We start from the raw sequence: 17,780 nt of genomic DNA on the forward strand, positions 1-17,780 counted from the left end.
GAAAAGATTGAAGAAATGTCCATGGGAGCTTACAAGAAGCGGATCCGAGAAGATGTGGGTCCCGGTTTAGTCCAACCCGCAATACCTGCCACTGCCACATTCGAGCTGAAGGGACACATATTTACCGCACTGAAGGACATCCCATTTTTCGGGAAAGATCATGAGGATGCTTTTAAACATCTAGATGAAGTCAAAGACATTGCGGATTACTTCAATGTCCCAAATGTCAACAGAAACACAGTCTTGCTTAGGATGCTTCCCATCACTTTCAAAGGAGCTGCTAAGGAGTGGTTGAAAGCACTCCCACCGGGTACAATCACCACTTGGGCTCAAATGCGTGAGCAATTCCTGGACCAGTTTTCCCCGCCATCCAAGATAGCCAAACTCAAGAAGGCAAAAGCCAACTTTGAGCAACAACTGGGGGAGTCACTATACGAAGCATGGGAGCAGTACAAGGGCTTGCTTAGAAATTGCCCTCAACATGACCTAAATGTGCAACAAGAGATGCCAATCTTTTATGATGGGGTCAATGTGATGACAAGACAACTCCTTGATTCTCAAGGACCGTTGACAAAGAAAAATCCAAGGGAGGTCAAGGAGCTAATTGAAGAATTCGCGAAGCACTCTTGCGAATACCACAATCCAAGGCAAGATGGAATCAAAGGCGGTGGAGGGGCCCAAACTGACGAAATTGCAGCTGTCATGGCCATGTTGAATAACATGGATCGCAGGATAACACAAATGGACCAGTCGATACATGCCATAAGAGTGGGGTGCGAGAGATGCAGTGGTCCACACTTGACCAAGGACTGCAATGTAGATGAGTTTGGGAATAGAAAAGCTCAAGTGTGCTACTCTAGTGGGGATAAGTTTGATGAGGACTGGAGGAAACCGAAGAAGGAGTGGCTGCCATATGAAGAGTATAAGAAGCAAAAAGAAGAGAAATATAGGCAGACAGGTTGAGGCCTTTATCAAAAGGAGCAGCCGTCGGCCGAGAAGAAACCCGACCTAGAAACCATTTTGATGAAGTTTATTGAGGCTTCGGAAAAGAGACACGATGCCACTGATTCAACCATTTTGGAACAACAAACTTTGATAAAGAACCAGCAAGCCTCCATCCATAACCTTGAAGTACAATTTGGTCAACTAGCCACTCTAGTTCATGAAAAATTGTCCCCGAAGAATCCTGAAGTAATGACCCAATCTCACGTAATGGCCATCGATACTGAAGAAGATGCAATATCTGAGTTCCTGGAGGCATTGGAAGAAGAACCGCAGCAGCCCAAGAAATCAAAGATCGAAAGTGGAAAAATTGCTGAACCAGGCTCGCCACGACGTGGCACTCCTCTGGCCACGACGTGGCACATGTCTGATCAAAAATACTTTGAGCCCGTTCCAGCTTATCATCCACCTTTTCCATTTCCCACCCGAGCTACACTCAGTCAACTGGAGAAGGAGCATTTAGAGTTTGTAAAGCATGTGAAGGGGATCCCAATTAATACCCCCTTTGTCGAGTCGTTATCCAAAACCCCCGAGAACCAGCAATTCCTGCAAGACTTGATAGACACTCGAAGGCAATTAAAGAAGCAGTCTACAGTGATTCTAAGTGAACAAACTTCAAAAGCTGTGTTGGGAGAAACACCAGAAAAGATAGGGGATCCTGGACCGTCATTCTTCCATGTGAGTTTGGGAATAAAATGAGGGTTAATGCTTTAGCCGATTCTGGGGCTAGTATTAATCCGATGCCTTTTTCATTTTATCAAAAATTGGAGATTCAGAAGATGAAAGCTACAAAAATGAAGATTCACATGGCGAATCGTTCGGTGACACAACCCCATGGCATCGTGGAAGATATTTTGGTGAAAATTGGAAAATTTGTTTTTCCAATAGACTTTGTAGTCTTGGACATGAAAGAAGATCCGGATGTTCCAATAATCCTTGGTCGGCCATTGCTTAACACTGCTGGAGCCCTTGTTGATATCCGCGAGTCTAAGCTCACTTTGAGGGTTGGAGATGAACAAGAAGTATTTGGGATAAAAGATGACTTTCAAGAAGATAAAGAAGAGGTATTCACAATTAACGAAGAGAATGAACTGAAAGAACTGGAAAAGCTTATGGAAGAAGAGATAAAGGCAGTTCATCAACTCAAAAGGACAAAACCGAGGGCATCTATTCCGTATTTGATTGAAGTCATAGCTTACAAGAGTCCACCTTCTTCGGTGAGCAAAGAGGAGGAGGAAATGACAAGTGATGAAGAGGAGGTCACTTCAAGAGTAACAAGGCCGGTGGTGAAAGAAGAGGAGGATGCTATGGAGTGCAAGGAACAAACTAAGGGCACAAAACGCAAGCTTGAAGAAGAGGGCAAGGCAAAAAAGGAGAATTCAAATAAGGCATATAAAAGACGAGTTCAAGCTTACAAGCGGCGGTTCAAGGAACAAAAGATCTTAATGGTGGACTCTTCCGAAGATTCAACGTAGAAGGCACGGAGTCCAGCTCAAGACTCCAAGAAAAAGAAGCGCTTCTCGGGAGGCAACCCGAGTTTGGTTTGCATTTTCTTTTCTTTTAATTTTTTTTCTTTCTTTTTTTTTGAAACTAGGAAAGACATCAATTCATCATCTAATAACTGATAATTAGTAAAGAATTAGCTGTAGGGAACTTTAATTAATAATGATATGCAAAGTAGTTAGTTAAAATGCATGATTTTAAAGAATTGTGCAATTTGGCAGTTTCCACGACGTGGGCATATCCAGCCATGTCGTGGGTCGAAACGGAAACACAAGACTATAAAGCAGATTTAAGGTCCACGACGTGGGCATAGCCAGCCACGTCGTGGCCTTTAAAAATTGGGGGGGGGGGGGACCATTTCCTTAAAACCCTTTGACCAATAAGCCCCAATCACACTTGAAGACTGCTGCATGAACGGGAACAGCATAACCCCACAGCCAATTTCTTAATCTACTTCCAATTTCCTTGCAAGATCTTGCCAATTAATCTACTTGGTATGTGTTTTACTCATTATTTTGTAGTTAGTTCTTCCAATTTCAAGTTTTCATGGTTAGGGTTTGTATGGTTCACGAAATTGGTTGAATCTAGTGGTTGATTTTAGATTGAATATCCCTTAAATGTCCATAGGAACAAACCCCAAGCACTAATTTTGGTAGATACGGCATGCACATGGACCGATCTGGAAACTGTGACCGATCGCGGCCCATGACGTGGCGTAGCCTGGCCACGTCGTGACTTCTGTGAAACAGGTTTAAATTGTTTTAATGTGTTGGTTGTTTGCTGCTTTGGTTTTCTTTTGTATGCTGAAATGGGACCACGACGAGCTGTTCCACAAGAGGAAAACCCGATAGATGTAGCAAGCATACATCCCTTATACCAGTTTCCTCAAAACATTCCCCGACCGTTGCTAACTACTTACGAGAATCGGCTTGGATGGCTGTATAATAGGAAGTTTGCAATAGCCCCAATTATCGATTGGGGATGGCTTGGTGGAGTGGGAATGGTAGCTGAGTTGGGACGTTATTGGTCGAAGACTTATGTTGGAGATCAGTTTTCTTTCACTTGTCATGGGTGGAGGAATTTATTCGCCATTCAAGAACCCATGTACCGGGAATTGTCGGTAGAGTTTTTCTCTACCATATGCTTCGAGGAACGCACCCTTGATTTCACCTACAACCGGGCACTTGTGTTTCGTTTGGGTGGTGTGTATAGAGAGTGTAGTCTTCGGGAATTTGCTTGGCGTATGGGGCTCTATACAGAAGTGGAGACGCAATCTCCGTTTTTCATTTCGTTCTTGCTTGGATGTGTTCGGGATTTTGCTCCCGGTACTATGGATGTGCAGTTCTGGCGGGGCATTTCTAACCATGAGTATAACACTCGTGACTCGAGTGAGTCACAAATTCGGAATCCTGTTTTCCGATTTTTGCACCGCCTTATCACTTTTTCAATAAATCACAAGCATCATGGTGATAAAGTCCCCATTCATAATCTTTTTTATTTATGGACTCTTATTACCTCGGGAGTTTGTTGGGATTTACCTTATATGTTGGCGAGGTTCATGGGGAAGAAAGCGGCCAATTCTAGGCCCGGGAGCCCGATTACTGGGGGGCATTTGGTTACTCGCCTGGCTAGGTCATATCATATTTTGACCCATGACTTTGTGAGGAATCTTACTCAATTCCCGGACACAGACTTGACCATTCAAGTCTTGGGTGTTATGCGGGTGGTGGTGAATATCGGGGGTCGTTTTGTTATACCGCCGATAGACGACGAGCAAGAAGAGGTGCAGCCAGGACAGCAACCACCAGCCAGACCGCGGCATCGGAATGTGCGGGCTAGAGGTGAAGTCGAGAGAGAACATGCTGCTTCGCAGTATGTGCAGGGAGTGCCCACCGACCTTTTTCAGAGTCGGGTGGGAACGTATTTGGATAATCTACGGGGGCATGCCATTTACCATACTCAGCTTACTAAGGGTATTTATTCACATTTAGGTGTGACCCGACCACCTTCTATGCTACCACAGTATCCCTATTTTCCGACATGGGAGGAGCTATGGCGTCTGCAGAATGACGGGGCAGGGCCAAGTGGAGCACAAGATCAAGATGATGATTGATTTTATTTCTTTTTCTTTTGTTTTGTTTTTGAGTAGTTTTTTTTGTTTTATGTTTGAATTTGGTGTGTAATGTAAAACATTCTTAAACTATGATGTTACTTTTTATTTCTTTTGGGTTGTTCCGTTTTTCAGATTAGCGTTGGAATGCTAAGGAGCATAAAAGGTTAACTTTCGAGTCATATTTGTCTATTCAAGGAAGCTTAGAGTCGTGAGTTGGAACCCACAATTCAAGATAAGTGTGGGGTATTTTAGTAGGAGAGAGGTTACAGTTGGGAAATATATTCGCATAGAAGCGTCTGAAACCAGTTAGCCATTGGTCAAAGTTGCTAGAGTAAATAAAACAAATAATCCATTTTCTGCTGATGCCCAGTTTCCACGACGTGGAATCCTTACGCCACGCCGTGGCCTTCTTGCAGTTTGAAGAATAGCATTTTGGTGTTCGCGCTTTCATCCCATATCACGACGTGACCAGTCACCTGCTACGACGTGTCCCATTTTATCATTGCCCACATTTTTCCTTACAAATACCCACTTTGAAGAATTGAAGTTTCAAGTCATGTTCGTGGTTTGTTTACGTATTCAACCAGTTCTACACCGAGTTTCTATTTTTGGAAGTCCATATCCAAATGCACGTTTTCCACACTTTTGGGGATGCTCACGCCACTATCCTAGGGGAGTCTGTTCCTTTTTCTCCCTTTTCTTTAATTTTGATTTATTTTTATGCATACAATGAGGGCATTGTATGAAATAAGTGTGGGGTAGGGGTAGAAAAAGTACATTGCTAGAAAATCATAGAATTTGATAGTAAAAATTGAAAATTTTGGAAATTTTGAATTTTTAATAATTGAATCTAGTAATAATAATTTGAGCTATAATTGCTAGTATTATGTGGGATGATCCGATGAAAGTTCAAATGTTTAGTTGAGCCAATATACGTTATAGTGCATTTGTGGCCTCCCTTATTTTAGTGAAATCATGGAACAAAAACATAACCCCGCTTGGTTTGAGGGATGCAATATGTTTAGCAACCTAAACCTGAAATGTATCCAGGAAAATTATTATCATTAACCAATAAAGGTTGAGGTTGAGCGCCTCTACTTAAGCATGTAGGTTTTGAGTGAAAAAAGTGAGGTATATGTTTAAAAAAAAAGAGAATTATGAGAAAAGTGTGAAGAATTTTGGAGCAAATAAAGTGAAGATCAAAAGATCAAAGAAATTCAAAAGTTGAAGATACCAGAAATCAAATCATATAAGGTGGTGAATTCAAAGAAATCAAAGATCAAATGTCAAAGAAATGAAGAATTCCAAAAGAGCTCTATAGTGGTATCAATGATTGTAATTCTAGATTATGTATGCTTAGGTTGCTCAACTAAAAATACCTTGAGGATAAGGAACTTTTCTGGGGATGGATTCGGAGGGTTGCAGAAAATGAGCATTGTTCAGAAAAAGTGGGCGAGTGTTTATGAAGATTGTGAGTATTTAAAGTATGGGGGGGTACTTTAGGAATATTTTAGACACAAAAGCATGCGTTGAGGTCTTGGCATAATGGCTGAACTAGAGGCGGATTGTTCTGTGTGGTGTTAGTAATTAAGAGTTAAGTTTAAATTTGCTTGGGGGCAAGCAAAGCATAAGTGTGGGGTATTTTGATATTGCCATATTTATACTTATTTTTAGGCAATATTTAAGTACATTTTTATTAATAAATTGATCATATGTTCAGAATAATGATACTTATAATTTTAAATTGTTATTTTTAGTCAATATAAAGGATTCTCGAAGAGAGGGACCAAAAGTGCCCAAATGTGGAACATGGGAGGCTTGAAAGACAAGAAAATAATAAATTCACGATAAACACTTAATTCACGACGTGGCGATGAAGCCCACGACGTGGCACGGGTGTTCCAGAAGATAGACATCGCGACGCGGAGGATTTCCTTGGAGGATACGAATTGCTTGAAGCCCACGACGTGGCACATCTGGCTACGACGTGGCACGGGTTTTTGAAGATTATATAAGTGCTCCTGATTATGATGAAAGGAGAAGCTTTTGGTAGAAAAAAAAAGAGTTCCAAGAGATGATTCAGAGCGAAAGAACGGTTCTGGAAGAGGGTTTTCAACACCAAAAAGGAGTAAAGGTTTATATTTTAGTTAAATAAGAACATGTCTTTCATTATTTTTAGCTGTGTTGGTCTAGTTGCTATGATGAGCAGCTGAATCTAGCTACTCTTGTTTAGCTAGATGAAGCTTTAAACTTATGAATAGTTATATGCTTATGGATTAAGTTTAGTTGGTAAAAAATTGCTTGTGTTTGATTTGAATAACCTAGCATGCTATTATTTGTTTATCTAATTTCTTGATTGTATGTTCTGTGTAGCTTAGTGACCATTAAACTGCATGAACCTGTTTACCTAACGATTTAGTGAACATTGACTTGTTAGAGCTAGGATTGACCAATCTTAGTTAGTAATTAGAATAAATAAAGCTTAGCTGTGCTAGAGAACGTGTATTATGATCATAATTGCGTTTATACAACAAATCTTACATAGCAGATTTACATTCATAATTAGTTCTGTGTTTAATTATGTGTGAACATACATGGTTTGACATGAATTAGTTAATTATTGGTAAGTTAGAACTAAATTACTAATACAACTAAAAACCAACTCAATAATCTGTAATCATTAGCTAGCCATTAGGGAGAAGTGGATTCAAACTAAACAAGAGTGTGTTTTTATTTATTGAATTTGATTTAAGTTCATCTGATCTTGTAAAACCAGATAAAACCCCTTTTAAACTTGTTAATAAATTACGTTAATTTAATAGTAAGTAAATTAATTAGAACACCGTTCCCTGTGATCGACACCCGACTTACCCAAGCTATACTGTAATCTGACTAGGTACACTGCCTATAAGTGCATAGTTAGTTAAGTTTGTTAGGTTATAAATATTAAAATTAGTGAGTACTTTTGTGCACATCAATAGGATACTCCAATGTTTAGTGATTGGCTAGATCTATTTGACTGGCTATAGACTATCATATGATTATATGTTATATGTGCATATGGTGGTTGAGGCTTCTCTGCTTTGTGCATAAGCCAACAGGTTGAGGTTATACCAACCTGATGGTTGATTGAACCCATAGTATGTAGGCATTGCAACTAGATGGTTGAGGGTCGAGGGTATTCCAACCCGATGGTTGATTCCACCTATAGTATGTTGGCATTCCAACCCGATGGTTGAGGGCCGAGGGTATTACAACCCGATTATTGATTGGACAATAGTATGTTAGCATTCCAAACCGATAGTTGAGGGCCAAAGGTGTTCCAACCCGATGGTTGATTGGACATATAGTATGTTGGTATTCCAACCAGATTGTTGATTGAACCCATATGTGTTGCTTTGTATATGTGCTATTGTTTGTTTGATGGTACTTTGGGGGAACTCGCTATGCTTCATGCTTATAATTTTGGTGTAACACTCTAAATTTTCAAATGAATTTTTCATTTTTAAAATCACATAAACTGATTATAACTTTTACCAAAAACCACAAAATGTATATGTTGTCAAAACACAAGTCAACATATGTTTGATAAAATCCCAGAATCCTCAAAATCATGATCTCTAACTGGTGTGTACAATCAAGCCAACGCCTTCCCGCAATCTTGAGAAGTACCTGAAACACATATCACACAAAACGGTAAGCATGAAGCTTAGTGAGTTCTCCAAAATACCACATACACAAATAATAAGCCTATCATGGCTATAGCTCGGCATGGAGCCTCCGGTCATGCGTCTCGGTGAGAACCCTCCGGTCTCACGGCTCGGTGTGGACTCTTCAGTCATGTATCTCAGTGAGACCCTCCAGTTTCACAACTCGGGTTGGACCCTCCAGTCCTGTATCTCAGTGAAGACCCTCCGGTCTCACAAATTGGTTTGGACCCTTTAGTCCTAACTCAGTAAGGCACGAAATAATATAGCATAAATCACAAAGACAAAATGCATAATATCACATAACTTAGTATAAGCACATAGGACCCTCCGGTCAATAACTCAAATAAGACCCTCCGGTCACACAATATTACCACTCAGGTAAGTATAGTGAGAAGACTCACCTTGCATAGTAAAGAAATATATCCCACACTCGAACTGTTGGTTTAGACTCCACCCTCCTTAGCCTCCAAAATTCACAGCTTAACCAAAACTCTAAGTCAACGGAAGTCAATCAGTCAATGCTGACCCAACTTGTCGAGTGCAACTCATCTATTTGTCGAGTTCCTCAGTACTTAATAAACCACGAAAACCCAAGTCAACTCGCCGAGTTGCTAGCTAACTCGTCGATTCCATGCAGAGTCTAGAAGATCGGGGAAAACCCTAGCCACTCGTCAAGTTATCCCACCAACTCGTCGAGTTCACTCTGAATCCAAAAACGAGAAAACCCGACTCGACTTGTAGAGTTCTTCATGCATTACACCAGCCGATTTCAATGCTCCAAACTCTAGATCCAACCTCCTAGGATGAAGTTACCATGTAAAGTTGCTAACTTTACGATCATGCAAGGCCTCACAAGGCTAAAACACCCAATACTAAGCTCAAGAAGGAGTTTAGGACATGAAAACGGGACAAAGCTTCATAAAGCTTGAGGCTTTAGGCATAAAGGTCCTAGTAGCGTCCATATATGAGGTCTTACAGCTCCATAGCACGCTCACAACCATTAATGACTCAAGGAGAAGCTAAAAAGGCCCATAAACTCTCTAAAGGAGAGATCTAACAAACAAGAAGTCAAGGTATTAACTTTTTACCTTCAAATGACTGCTACTACTAAGATGATGTCGAATCCAAAGACTACTTCTTGTTCCAAGCTTCTTCTCTTCAAGAAATGCACCAAAACCCACCCTCTATTAGCTCTAAACACTCTCAAATAGAAGGTACTCAGTTAGGGTTTGTCTCAGGGTGGTAAAGTGATGAGGGAGGCGGGGTAAAGCAGTTAAAGACCTTTAAATAGGGTACAAGCCCGAATAATTAGGGTTTCATTAAATAGACTCAACTCGTCAAGTCCAATCCTCTGACTCGACGAGTAGACTTCATATCCCATGTATCCTGCTCAACTCCTACACGACGAGTTGGGACCAACAAACTCGTCGAGTAGGTCCTCTAATGCGAATCAACTTCTCAAATTTCTCATTCAGGAAATCGGAGTGTTACATTTGGTTTATGGTTTCAGGTACTTCAGTAGATCGTGGCAAGGTGAAGGCATGATCATACACATCCTCACATTTTAAGGACTTATGATTTCTGGAATACTCTGATAATGAAAATGTTTTGAAAACTATTTTGTAAATGGCTCTGATTTTGAATATTGTTTTTGGACAAAATGGTTTTGTAAACACTTTTTAGTGGAAGGGTTGTTTTGAAAAAGTTTAAATTTTATTGAAATTTTATGGATGTTACAAAAGACTTACCATGTCATGGTCAAAATAAAATCCTGAAACCACAATCTTGCAAAGCACAAAACTGCTACCTAAAAAACCAGGTGTTACAGTGTCAAAAGAGCTTACAAGTATGAATGTGTCTAGTGGAAATGTGAAACGTAAATCTATTTTAGCTCTTAAATCACCTTCGATCTTATCCTTTTCTTTAGTTGTCAAATCTTTAAATCTCCCACAAATATCAACATAATCACCAAGTGTGTTAACAAATTCGTTCCACTTTGTACATCAATGAGGACCTTTAGCAATTGATTTACAAATGTTTGATCGATGTTTTTTAGTTCCTAAGATGTAATCTTTAAAGTGTGACACCCAAACTTCATAATCTTTAGGACACATACTTGGAATACGAGTATATGATTTGATACTACTCGACAAATTGAAAGAAACAACATGAGAATCTTCTTTTGACATGATTTCAAATGAAAATTTTGAGTAATAATCAATAAGCAAATTTAGAATTAAAATCAAAACGATTAATTCAACAATGAAATTTAGATCAAATTACAATGAGATTGCAAAATGAAGAAAATATTAGAAAACTGAAGTATCAAACCAAGAATCAAAGACCACAAACAAATGTAATGGATTTGAAATAAGCTCATAGAAATCCTTGCTCTGGTACTGTAACACCAAAATTTTCAAAACTAAAATTTTGATTAAATTCGCTTAATTCTTATAACCCTTTTCGTAAAAATCTCACTTTGTTTAAATTAATAAACATAACTCCATAATTAATTAAATAATAATCCAGGATCCTCTAAAACATAACTCCTCCTCTGGTGTGTACAATCGAGCCGGTGCCGTCCCGTGATCCTGAGAAAACCTGAAACACATAACACATAACACGGTAAGCACGAACTTAGTGAGTTCCCCAAAACACCACACATAATACATACTAGCCACTCGAGGCTATAACTATGTGGGCCCTGGAGCCCTAACTCCTGTGGACCCTCTGGTCCTAACTCTGTGAACCTTCCGGTTCTAACTCTGTGGACCTTCCGGTCCTGATTCTGTCAAGCTCTGGAATACACACATCATAAATCACATAGAAATAATGCAGTGCAACACATCACATAAATAGCATACAATAACTCTGTCACATAACTCTAATTACCACTCAAGGTAAAGTATAGTGAGAAGACTCACCTGAAAGCAGCAAGCAGTTATCCTTACACTTGAATCTCGAACTCGCCACCGCCTAACACATAAGGCAAATATCTCTAATTAAACCGAAAATTCCTCTTTCCCTCTCAAATCGGGTAGTGGGTAAAAGACAATTTTACCCCTCTACGATCTCTTTTACTTATGTTGACCAAAACCCCAAAGTCAACAAAAGTCAACTCAAGTCAACGGTCAACTCTGACCAGACTCGTCGAGTGCACTCGAGTGACTCGGCGAGTCCATGCGTGTCCTCTGAATCCTCAAAAGCCTCACTTGACTCGTCGAGTTAACCTTTCACTCGACGGGTTACCACTGGTCACGAATCGCGGGGCAACCCGAATCGACTCGTCGAGTCCCCCAGACTAGTCGAGTTCCCTCCATGGCAACACTGAAAAGACCTTCTAAGGTCAGATCTGTTTCTCTAACTTATAGATCTGACCTTCTTACACTCAATAATCACGTAAAGGTTCAATCTTTAAGCTCATGCAACACTCTTATGCCCTTATATGAAGAGATAGCTCCTAAAATGGCAACCTAGATCCATAACCCCAAAGGGACTTCATAAAGCTGGAAGATTGGGACTCTCTGGACCTCTTAAGGTCCAGATCTAAAGCTTATTCCACATTGGGATCTCGTATGCATCATATAGTATCTAAGAAAGGGTAAAGAAAACCCTAGATTCGAGGATTTTTACACAAAACAGAAGGAAGGGGCGAAATAGTACCTCAAAATAGAGATCCTTGCTTAGATGTCTCAAAATAACAACCTCCATTGTCCTTCAAGCTGAATCCCTTCACTTCATTTGAAAAACCACACCAAGATTACTTAATTTCATCACAAGAACTCTTCCTTAGCTCCAATGGCGATTTTGGGTTTCTTACAGGAGATATGAGGCACACCCAAGGTCATAAGTTCCTTTAAATAGGCTCCAACCCCGAAACTTAGGGTTTTCTCTGCCAGTACCTACTCGGTGAGTCCATCCTCAGACTCGTCGAGTTCACTCATTAAATCCACATGGAAATCTTGACTCGACTCGGCGAGTTGGTCTCTCAACTCGTCGAGTCCCTCTTCAAATCTCAAGATTAACATAAACAATAATGTCCCTGAAAATCCGGTTGTTACAGGTACCACATGTAGGATCGATTAGATTCTGAAAAACATAAATCATGTTTGTAAGATAACATTAGAATGAACATATTCAAGTAAATATGATCTTGAATTTGATTAGAGAGTAAGAACCTCAATTACAATTTGACGTAATAACCTCTCAAAAGATAATCTCTATCTAACTAACATCTGTTATATATATATATATATATATATATATATATATATATATATATAGATATATAGGACATCACAAGGGAATCGTTTAGGAAATGACCAATTAGGTCATGACACATAAGTTAAGACAACTTGTCAAACTAACTAACAAGAACTAAGAAGCCTAGTGTAAGACTACAAGACTAAAAAGACATTCATAGTAAGACATATATTTGTAATTACAAGGAAGACTAAAGACATAAAATATGAAATCTTTCACATACAGACTCAAACACAACACCAACGAACTATGAGAACTAATAATTCTTTCACTAAAAATCTAGAAATTTCTTGGTTTAAATTATGAATAAGAATAAATGCTATTAAACTTAATAAAACTAAGGATCAAAGTCCTTTGTAATAATTAATTGCCACATAACAATGACGTTAGCATCATTTTGAATTCATTATCATCCATATAATCCATTTCCCATACAAATTTATGCTACAAGTATTATAAGATATTCAAATTATGTGTTGAATACCTTATTACAATATACCTACAAGTAGGTTAAAGGAAAACAAACTAATATGTTCATATAAGAAACCATTCACTGATGACAAACCAATTAATAAAATAGTAGGTTAGGTGAGGACGTACAAATTCTAAAGAAAAACATGTGTTTTATCCTTAAATCTTTAGCATATAGAAGAATTCCACCATGGATCAATAACTTCACATGTCAATAAATTTATATTTCGGAGCTCCACAATGCCAAAACTATAAGAACATGTTGTTTGTTATTCTATGGATTCATTTCTATGATTACTTTTGGTTTGACACATGAACGTTTAAAATGAACTTGTATTTTAGATAACATGTAAATATCTAAAATTATGACTTTATATTATACCAAGTGATGCAATGATGGACTTGCTCTCGACCTAGTTTGTATGAAAGACGACAATGTCATTTTCCATTTATATCATAAAGCATAGTCCTGAAAGTGTAACAAATAGTTAGAACAATATAATTTTTTCGAATAAAGAAATTTCCAGATTTATGGTGAAAAAGGAAAAAAAGCTAAACTAAAATAATTTTTTTGGGAAAATGACTTGTCAGACTAATTACATTTTCATCTTTTTCACGTTTAGAAAACTTTTTTTTGTTTTGTATATATTTGACATTCAATTTGTTAAATGGTTAAATGTGCAGGAAAACAAAATTGTGTAAATGTGAACAATTTTTTTGCAAGTTTCTTACATTTTTTATAATTTCTTACAACATTTTTATGATATTTTTTTTCTCTAGATTTTTCTAATACAATATTTTAAACTTTGTTTACAATTTTTTTTAAACATATTTTTATAGTTTCATTTAAATTTAGTACAAGTTCTTTTAAACCAAATATTTTATAAATGTTTTAAATTTTTTCTTACAAGTTTTTTACTTTTTATTTGCATTTTCATACATTTTTTTATAACATTATACAATTGTTTCTAAACTTTCTTTTACAACATTTTTAAAGTTTTTCATAAATTTTGTATGAAATTTTAACACTTTTTTATAGCGTTTTAAAATACTTTCGTTAAAATACTAGTTTAAAAATGTTGTATTAAAAAAATTAAATGTTTATAAAATTCTAATTAAAAAGTATTAAAAGGTTATAATAATTTTAAAATATTTACAATATATAGATTTTTTTTGTTTTTTTATTTGCTACGTAATATATATATATATATATATATATATATATATATATATATATATATATATATATATATATATATATATATATATATTAGAAGACCCACCATGCTTTTTGTTACATACTTAATATATTTACTTTTATCGTTATATATTCTTTACTAAAAATATATTATATATACTTAAAAATATCGGCATCAATTGATTGTGGTTGTAAGAAACGTCGATAAATAAGGTAATTGATTGTGGTTGTAAGAAACGTCGATAAATAAGGTCAGGTAGGATTTTAGTGGATCAAGGTTAATCATTAGTCTCCACAGTAGCCATATGAGATCCATCATATCTCCACTATCGACAACGAATTTGGGGTGAGGGTCACCATTAGTGCTGGTGACACTTAAGGCTTTTATATATATATATATATATATATATATATATATATATATATATATATATATATATATATATATATATATATATATATATATATATATATATATATATATATATATATATAAAAGGAAATTTTTGGTAGGAAGGTAAAAAGTTTTTTTTCTACATATTTTTTTTCGCGAACAAACAAAATGAATCATTAGATGATTCATTTGTAAGATGATTCACAAGAAAAAATTCTCAAAAAAAACATCTCGATGATTCATTTATACAACGATTTTGTTGTTATTTACTAAAATTATTACAAAAGTGAATTTTTTCTTAATTTACTTAAAAATGAATCATAAATATGTTTTTTTGGGAATTTTTTCTTGTGAATCATCTTACAAATGAATCATCTAGTGATTCATTTCTTTTGTTCGTCAAAAAAATATGTAGAAAAAACTTCTTACCTTCCTACCAAAAAAAATTTCTTACCGGATATATATATATATATATATATATATATATAGAGAGAGAGAGAGAGAGAGAGAGAGAGACTATATTTAATTCCTAAATTTTTTAATTAAATAGAAACAAATAAGTTAGAATATTATTTTAGTCTTGTCAAAAAGACTGTCAATCCAAAAAAGTTGAAGTTTTGATCAAAACCCAAAAATAATACATCCTATATGGATCATTTTTGTAGTTTTGTCTATTTATTAATTAAAAGTAAAGTTTATAGTTATTTAATACTTAATATTTATGATATTATGGATACTTTAAAAATAACGGTCGAAAAAAGATAATACAAACAAATCTGAAAAATGAAATCTTTATTAAAAGTGGATAAAATAACTTATCATGGTAATTAACTTTGTTTTGTTATATTTAGACAAATTTTTTTTTATGTACTACATTTGATCATTTAGTTTGTTAAATGTAGTCACATATTACCTTTGTCACCTGGTATAACCGGTGACAATTGTAATATATAAATAAATATAACAAGTTAAATGATCATATATATATATATATATATATATATATATATATATATACGGTAAGAATTTTTTTTTGGTAGGAACGTAAGAAATTTTTTTTCGATTTATTTTTTTGGCGAAAAAACAAATGAATCACCAAACGAATCAATAATAACATGATTCACAAAAACAAGAATCCCGAAAAAACATTTCGATGATTCATTTTTATGATGATTTTGTTGATATTCACTAATATTGTCATAAAAGTGAATTTTTTTTCTTGATTTATCTAAAAATGAATCATAAAGGTGTTTTTTTCGGAATTTTTTTTTCTTATGAATAATCTTACTTTTAAATCATATAATGACTTATTTCATTTTTTGATAAGAAAATATACATATATAATTTTTTTTACCTTCCTACCAAAAATTTCTTTTTTATTATATATATATATATATATATATATATGAACAAAATGACAAAAGATGATTACCTTGATAATAATTTCCCTAAAATTAGGAGTTTTTCATAAACCTATCCAAAACAATGAAATATTTCAATAAAGGTAATCGGGACAAAAATAATTACTTATAAAAAAAAATGGCTAATTTCAATTATTTCTCTGATAATCGAGATTTTTTATTAACAAAATAAAATTTATGACTTTTTTATAAACGAGACAAAAATATTCTTATTTTGCTCAATATTTTTTTTATTTAGATTTCATTTTATTCTGTCCTAAACATGAAAAAAAATGTCAATGTCATCCGATGAACAAATATTAAATTTCAAATAGTTTCTGTCGGGCATAGTAGCAACTAAAGTAAACGAGAATCTGGTTGGACAAACTTGGAACATTTATCATCTATGAACACATGTCATAAACACAATACAATTCAAAAAAACACGTGCCAATAACGCCCTGATCCATTACTTATATATACGGCCTCTCACTTGCCTCCCGGTAACCTCACTTATCTTATCAGCTATCACATGCACATGGCCCTCGTTCGTGAACGACGACGTCAGTCAAAACTCCGCCTCCGTTTACCTGAAATCTCCGAGCGCCTCCCTGGTTTCCCTCTACACCTCCCTCCCACCACCATGTCCCAACAGTCGACAACCACCACCGTCGCCGAATTCGAGACCGTTCAAGTTCTTGGTCAAGGCAACGGCGGCACCGTCTACAAAGTAGTGCATAAGAGAACCTGTAACGTTTTCGCGCTCAAGGTTGTACACGCCGACAGTGATCCGATGATGCGCCGGCAGATATTTAGGGAGATGGAAATTCTTCGAAGAACGGATTCTCCTTTTGTGGTTCATTGTCATGAGATATTCGAGAAGCCTAACGGGGATATAGCGATACTTATGGAATACATGGACGCCGGGTCACTAGACTCGCTACTGAAAAACGGTGGAAGTGGAACGTTCACGGAAAAGTCACTCGCTGACATCGCTCGTCAGATTCTTAACGGACTTAACTACCTCCATGCCCACAAGATCATTCATAGAGATATCAAACCTGCAAATATTCTGGTCAACAAAAACATGGAGGTGAAGATTGCTGATTTCGGAGTGAGCAAGATCATGTGCAGGACGCTCGACTCCTGCAATTCGTTCGTCGGCACTTACGCCTACATGAGCCCAGAACGGTTCGATCTGGACACTCGCGATGCCAACTACAATGCTTACTCCGGCGATATCTGGAGCTTGGGGTTGACGATGTTGGAGCTTTACATGGGTCATTTTCCGTTCTTGCCGGCGGGTCAGAAACCTAACTGGGTGACGCTCATGTGTGCCATATGTTTTGGGGAGCCGCCGAGCCTGCCGGAAGGAGTTTCAGACGAGTTTCGGAGCTTCATTGAGTGTTGTTTGCAGAAAGATTCTAGCAAAAGGTGGACAGCTTCGCAGCTACTTCTGCATCCATTTTGTAGACAACCTGAAAATTAAGATGGACGTCGCCGGAGCCTGGCCGGACCCTATATAGAGTTTTGTTATCTTCATGTAAGTACATGGATGATGAAGTTCAAATATGGAGACATCGTGGTCTTTGTTTTTTCAACTACCATGTATACTATATCAAATTAAAATCCAAATTAATTCATGAGATAATCATTAAATTATGAAATTTATCTTTGATTAGATAAGAATAAAACTTTTTTAAAAAATTATCAATAAACTTTTTTG

The 17,780-nt window shown here is 36.5% G+C and overlaps 1 non-coding gene and 1 pseudogene across 1 annotated transcript; one reads left to right on the plus strand and one right to left on the minus strand.

The window, feature by feature from the left end:
- Positions 1-381: 381 nt before the first annotated feature.
- LOC145071578 (small nucleolar RNA R71) lies at positions 382-488 on the minus strand. The gene has a single exon (XR_013690584.1). It is a non-coding gene; the product is annotated as a small nucleolar RNA R71 (small nucleolar RNA).
- Positions 489-16,592: 16,104 nt separating this feature from the next.
- On the plus strand, positions 16,593-17,543 carry LOC145067788 (mitogen-activated protein kinase kinase 9 pseudogene; annotated as a pseudogene).
- Positions 17,544-17,780: the final 237 nt, after the last annotated feature.

The sequence above is a fragment of the Lactuca serriola genome, chromosome 8, assembly GCF_051521515.1.
Source record: "Lactuca serriola cultivar US96UC23 chromosome 8, Lser_US96UC23_V15, whole genome shotgun sequence".
In the NCBI taxonomy this organism is placed as follows: domain Eukaryota; kingdom Viridiplantae; phylum Streptophyta; class Magnoliopsida; order Asterales; family Asteraceae; genus Lactuca; species Lactuca serriola.